The sequence below is a fragment of the Tiliqua scincoides genome, chromosome 4 (assembly GCF_035046505.1).
Source record: "Tiliqua scincoides isolate rTilSci1 chromosome 4, rTilSci1.hap2, whole genome shotgun sequence".
NCBI lineage: Eukaryota > Metazoa > Chordata > Lepidosauria > Squamata > Scincidae > Tiliqua > Tiliqua scincoides.
The window spans coordinates 142138526-142145620 of NC_089824.1; positions in this window are offsets into that span (position 1 = coordinate 142138526).

Below are 7095 nucleotides of genomic sequence, written 5' to 3' on the forward strand. Positions count from 1 at the left end.
CATAGGCCCATCTAGTCCAGCTTCCTGTATCTCACAGCGGCCCACCAAATGCCCCAGGGAGCACCCAAAACAACAAGAGACCTGCATCCTGGTGCCCTCCCTTGCATCTGGCATTCTGACATAGCCCATTTCTAAAATCTCAAAGTGGCTTAGATTTCCCAAGTGAGAAATTTCATTTCAAAGTCTGCCTCCCTGTCCAAGATTCTTCTCCATTACTATACAATGGTAATTCTGCCTGAAGTGAATGTGCATTTATACGGCAGATGTTGCATGACAAAGAGTTAACTTTTTGATCTTTCTTCACATTTAGTGGGATCACTATTTCTCTTTAAACCAAACACTCAAAACTGAAGGATAATGGATGAAAGCTGGAACTTGTGGCACATTGAACCTGTTAACAATATATGTGAATGTTATTTCTAAGGAGCACTTACTGAGCTGCCAACCTCACCTTTTTCTTTGTGAACTAATTAACTGTGTTCTTTCTGATTTGTTGTTAATGTAAAGAGTAATTATCTGAAATTGCTTTGCAGCAATTCTGTCCTTTACACAGTCGTTATCATGTGCTATTTAAACTGAAACAGGTTAGTTAAGTTTTAGTTCAAACTCGCCATTCTTTCTTTTAATTTAAAGTGAACTCGGAAAGCTCAAGTGATGAAGGCTTATGGATTGAGATTCCCCGTAGTCAGAACTGGCAGTTTTGCTGAGCTTTGGATACCAGGTATGTTACAGATCCTTGGAAGTTTATTGTCTCTTTTAAAATTTATTATTACATTGCCTGTAACAGCGCCTGCCAAATGAGAATCTCAGACACAAGGCTGGGGCACTAATAACGTTTGTCTTGGAGGTGGAAATGTAGAAGCTGCTAATTAGGCTGTTTGCATCCACTGTGCATAGGTTCCAAATCTTGCAGTTGGAAAACTGTACATTTTGCCTTTATGCCAAATTGGACTCCATATGAGCATCTAATTAATGTCAAACAGCCTAGTAAAGCAAGATGTGATTTAATCTGGCCTTCTTTTCAAGCAAAAGTTTAAGTAGGGCTACAGCAATCAATGCAACACACTTCAAGCGAAGTGAAAAGTGACCTCTGGTGTGGACCACAGTTGTAGGAGTGAAGAGGAGGAGGAGAAGAAAAAGATTATATGAGGCTATGGTTAGAAAATGTTAGAATTGCTCAGAAGCAAGGACTAAAAGTCATCACAGATCTGGACTGAGCAGCTCTGGCAGGGGTCTGGGAAAAGTCTTTGTGTAGCTTATCAATGGTTAACAGCCCAATCCTATCCATCTACCCCAGCCATTTTCAACCACTGTGCCATGGCACACTGGTGTGCCCCAGATGGTCTGCAGGTGTGCCGTGGGAGTTTGGGGGAAAATCATTTGTTAGTAGAGCCACTGGGTGATGTAAGCCTCTGCTGTCAGTGCCATGTGTCTTGTTAGTTGTCAAAAAACCGATTTGTGCCTTGACAATTTTAGTGCCTTGGCAGTGTGCCATGACATGAGAAAGATTGAAAATTGCTGATCTACCCCCTTGTCGATGGAGCAGTGCCAAAATGGCAACCGCTGCATCCTTTGGTTGGTGGGAAGTTGCAGAGGTTTCCTCTGGGTAAAGGAACATTTGTTCCCTTTTCCGGGCTAAGTCTCCATGGTGCAGGGAGTCTACATGAACCTGCTCTAGTTAAATAACTGGCACAGGTCAATGTGGACCCACACTGGGGGATTTGGTGGGGCCAGTGCTCAGGGCCTCCAAAGGAATTTTATCAAAGAGTACAGAGTTTCTTTTGGGGCCCCCCCCCAAGGGGGAGGAGGGGTGAAACAGAGGGGGGAGGGTGGTGACGGGGATTGGCAGAACAGGGGCAGGGATGGGGCAAAACAGCCAAAAGTCTTTGGAGCTAGGTCTACTGAAGAGACCTGATGCAGAGCACAGTTCTACCCGCCCATCGGACTGCATTGGACAGTATGTTGGCCATCGTGCATGATAAGAAGGCCTCTTCTGGTGCGTCAGCTCATGAGTACAGCTAGCTTGTCTATATTGGCTCTCAGAGATGCTTTTAGAGATGGGTCTTTTTCCAGCCCTTGCTGTAAATGACCGAAATTGAACCTAGGACCCTGCATACAAAGCAGATGCTCTTCACTGAGTGATGGCCCTATCCACTTTAATCCCACTCCTTTCCACAAATATGAAGTTGACTGAAAGAGGAGGCTTGGCTTTTAAATTAAGAGCAACTAGAATTAGCATATTAGTTGTCTGATTAATATTGGTCAGCTTTGCAGAGTAGCTGTTGGCCTTTTGAGCTTCTTGGCAAGGCTGCAATTAGTCGCTCCATAAGTTGAAGTCATCCGTGGCAATGCTAAGTGTTTTGTTAGCGCTACATCTGAAGATAACACTGATAAATCACCAAGGACTCTAGAGGAGTTAATATGCTTCCTCCCAGGCCTTAAATCTATGGTAAAATATGTACATTTTTTTGTGCTCAATACACAATGTAAGACAATCAAAAATAAGGGCTATTAAGTCCTTAGTTTTGTAGCTACACATTTCATGTTCATTTGTGATAACCTGTCGATGCCATACTTCTGCGATCAGTGCAGAAAAGCTATAGATTGTAGTATTTCTAAGAATAGTCTTAGAATGTTCTTAATCACTTTCAGTTCTTTTCTTAAAATTCTTCTCTGATATCTGGGCATTGCCAGCTGAGTTCTGAGAAGCAAGGTAAACTGGTGAATCAAATTATCAGGGGCTTGGGGGTGGGATTTCAGTGACTTTCATAGCTCTTTCAGGGCTGGCACTACCATGAAGCAGGGTAGAGTGATTTACCTCAGGGAGCAGATTTGGTGGAATGGCTGTTTTGGAGCCATCCTTGCTGGTCACTCACTTCTGCTGAGAGTAGATCACCAACACCACAGAGCAGGTTGGCCAGCCCAACTATGGGCAGTACTACTCAAGCCCAACTCTATGAATAGAAATTCTTTCTTTGACTCCTCTTTCTCTTCCATGACTGCTGTCACTGCTCATCACTCTCACTCACCACTGCTGAACCCAGCAGTGGAGACCAGAGCCAAAGCAGCGAAAAAACAGCCTAGTAATCTGTGGCAAAGCGCACAGATTTTGTTAGGGCTCTAAATGCTCTTTGGCATCAGAACTTTGTAGATCCATTCTGCAGGGTGAAGACTTGCGTCTGTTCTTTGAACTTTTGGTAGTTTTCCCTTTCTACATATTTATGAAATGCTTACATTATTCTGCTAAGTCCCAAAGATGCAGGTGGGGAGATGAAGGGTTTGAATTCAGCCCAATCAGTGTGCCAAGTTCTCAAGGGGGGGAAGGTGCTCACAGAACGCTAATATTGTTATTTGGAGCATATACTGCTCATGCCAGTTTAAAGAGACTCAGGCTAATATGTCTACTGACTTATTCTCAGGATAAAGATATTAGATTCTTGTTAGAAACCAATGGGCCTGATATCAAGAACCTGGTAGATATATTGATGATTCTGCCATTTCATTATCAAGGTATGCCTCCCAAAATGTTTGTGTTTCATCTTATATTTCTATCTTGTTTAACCAAAACGACTACTTAGTTTGAGACCACACAGTCTAGTTCTGGTCTTCCCAAAGGACACAGAAATGTAGGTAGCTCCACATCTTTCATTCTTTAGCATGGCTGCCTCTTGAAATTTAAAAATAAAGTCCATCTGCAAAGGAGTGCAGGAATTCATATAAGGATGGAAACATTATCAGTGGCAAGATAATACTACTAACATGTTACTAATAGATTAAAGGAATCTCTGAACAGCTGTCTTCAGGATATGAATCACATCACCGAAACACCACACGGTGGCTTGCATTTATTTTACTTAGGGCTAAATGTTAAGTCAGAAAACACTCTTAAACAAATTTTTCATTTGACCTTTGGAAATAGCAAAGCAGGAGACACCATTAACTGATCAAATATGAGCAATGTCAAAAGTGGAATCGGCACTCAGAGAAATATTTCATCTGTTTAAATTCCTGAACGGTGTCTGACAGAGCCTTGGATTCCATTAAGGTGAGACGTTTTTCACAAATATTCAGAGATAAGTCTGATGAGTTGTCTCTCTCTGCAGTTTCCTCCCTAACCAAATGTTCAGTTGAGAGGTGATCAACCTGACAGAGAAGTGTGGTACAGTTTCAGTTAATTCATCATTGTGTGCACAATCCTGCTCCCTTTATTATCATGAAAGCTCCAGCATCACTGAGAAATAAACTTGAATATATTTGCCATCCACTCATGTTGAATTCTATGTTGTTATTAATTTTATTCTTATATAATATGGATTCATCTATCGATGTACATATGAGAGTTAGGACTCTGGTCCCAAGGGGCCTTGCAATCTAAAGAATGACACAAGCAAGATAGAGCAGGGGATTGAGGTGGAGCAAGGTAAAAATATGAGGATCTAGAGCTGGGGGCACTGGACTGCAAAATGCCACTCCCCTGGGAGTAGACTTACCTCCGTCATGGAGCCTTGCATGATATCCACTGGTCCTCCAAAAGCCTTCTGAGGCCTCCATAACTAGGGTGGAGCCTGGGAGGCTGTCGTGCACCTCCAGTTGGCATAGCACCTGAACCAGGTGCTAGTTACAGCTCTGTCTCTGTACATGCGAATATCACAAACTTCTGGCTGCCTCCATAGCATCTCTTCTACAACCAAGGTTTTTCAGAAAACTGGGAGTATTGTTTAACAGCCCTCTGGAAGCCTCAGAAGGTAGACCATTTAGATTGCAGCCCAAATTTTACAAATACTCAGTGGTTCACTCTGACAACATGAAAAAGTACGGAAATAATTATCCTCCATCCTCGCTGTGTTCGGCTGAATGTAAACTTGGCCTGATTGTGGATGTGGTCCGTTACATATTGAAAATATGGAAACTAAATTGATTTCAACACTAAAGAGTCGAGCCTTGCCAGAAATAGTATAAGCAAGAGGTCTGCTGGGTGCATGTCTAGGTTCAGTTTTGGCAGTGGGAAGGCCAGAGGGTAGCCATTAAAAATGAATGGTAACTTGAGGGTATTTTAATAACAGCTGCTTCTGTTTTCTTCCTTACAGCAGTTTTAGTTTCCACTTCTGTACTTTCTTCTTGATGACATGGCTATTATTTTATAGCGGTTTCAAGCAGTTAATTAATGAACTGCACACAAGCGACATGACACCACCTTGCCCAATTATCTCTGGCATCTATTTTTATGGTACGGAGCTCTGCCGCTTTGTGAATTGCCTCGATTCACAAATTGGCTCTGGAAAGAGTTATTTTAACAGCCAAAACAGTGCTATGGCAGGGCTTTAGGGGTGATGCGCTACAGATGCAAATTACTTCCCTTGACTCCAGGAAATTCACCAAAGCGCTTTGAACTGTTTCATGACAACCTCCCTTTGCTCTAGCCAAGCGAATGCTACTCTTCATCTTCTGTGGAACCTTGTCAGCTTCCATAATAAGTGATCGCTGTGATAACTACAGTCACCAGCTAGGTCCTAGATCTGATGGAACATCAAGTATGGTGGGGGGGAGGGGGCTGAGTCTGGTTTCACAGAACAACTAGCAAGATAACTGCCTTTAATAAGTATGGAACTCAACCGATGCAAATATTCAATCTCAGCATATCAATGGCTTTTCAATGGTTGTGAGAACAAAGAATTTAGGATTGGTAATAGGAGGGCTCTAGGTCATCTTCTTCTTCAGAAAGACTTAGCAATCAAAATGAATGTGTTAAGTTTGTTATACTGTAACCATGGTTCCAAGCAAGTTCTTCTCTTTAACTGATGAATAATAATACCTTGCTATATCAGTGTTGATAAGTAACCAAAAATCCTCCCCAAAACATTTTCAAGACCAAAACATAAAGTATTGCACCAGAAATTGCATATACGTAATCTCAGTAGTAGTTGCCCTACTCACATATTCCATATGAATACAGTGAACATGCAGAGATGACATGGGATCACGCCTACCAACCTTGATCTCAGCATGCACCCACGGACACTCCCTAACCTCCATGCATTGGGATGAATGTGTGAAAGGGAAACCCACGTGTGTATGAATATGGATGTAAAAGAATATGGAGGTGTGTATGAATATGGAGGTAAAATATAGAGGAATAATGCACAACCAAAGCATGCTGTTGCCATTGCCACAAACTTTTCTAGCTCTGTCCTATGCACAGAAGTAAGTCCTACTATGTTCACTGGGGCTTTCTTCCAGGTAAATGTTTATAGGATTTTGGTGTTGGTCACGTACTTTCATTTTGCAGCAAATACATTTATGACATGGTAGAATTTACCCCTGGCTTTTTTTCTCTATAAAATTTACGCTGTTGTTTTTTGTTTGTTTTTTTGGTGGGGGGGGGGGGGAGACTTGAGTGGGAGTTCCAGCAACTAAACTTGATCAAAACACTTCCTAAATGCTATTTACTTACTGATTTGCAGGTGCAAATGTTAAGTCCCTTCCTCACTATCACTTCCTAACCTATAGTTTCACTGAAACGTATGGTGAATGTTTCTGTGTATCAACACACGTTTCAAGGAAGGGGACATATTGTTAATTATAAGTGAGTACAAATAGTTTGAAAATCAGTAACTAATTTCCCATTTGCCCTGTCCTGTAGCATTAAAGTGACAAAAAGTTTTGTTCTCTATAAAACTTATGCTGTTGTTTTTGGGGTTTTTTTGGTGTGTGTGTGTGGGGGGGAGACTTGAGTGGGAGTTCCAGCAACTAAACTTGATCAAAACACTTCCTAGATGCTATTTACATACTAGTGCTACCACTGACAGAAAGTCTCTCATAGGATCATTCTACTCCTGCAAGGCCCTCTTCTGCTTGTGTAAGGCCCTGTTGAATGAGTAGATTGTTCCTTCTATTTATTTATGGAAGGAACTTCTGAGAGTGGATGCAGTACTCAGGATGCTACCCAGTGAGTAAATAACCATATGTATTGATCTTAATGCAACCTAGTTCTGTGTTTGGAGGCAAAAGAGTAGAATAATCCAACTACAAAAATAATCATGATTGATCTGAGAAAGCCCAGAGCCACTAAAACCGATACACATTTGTCATTAAATA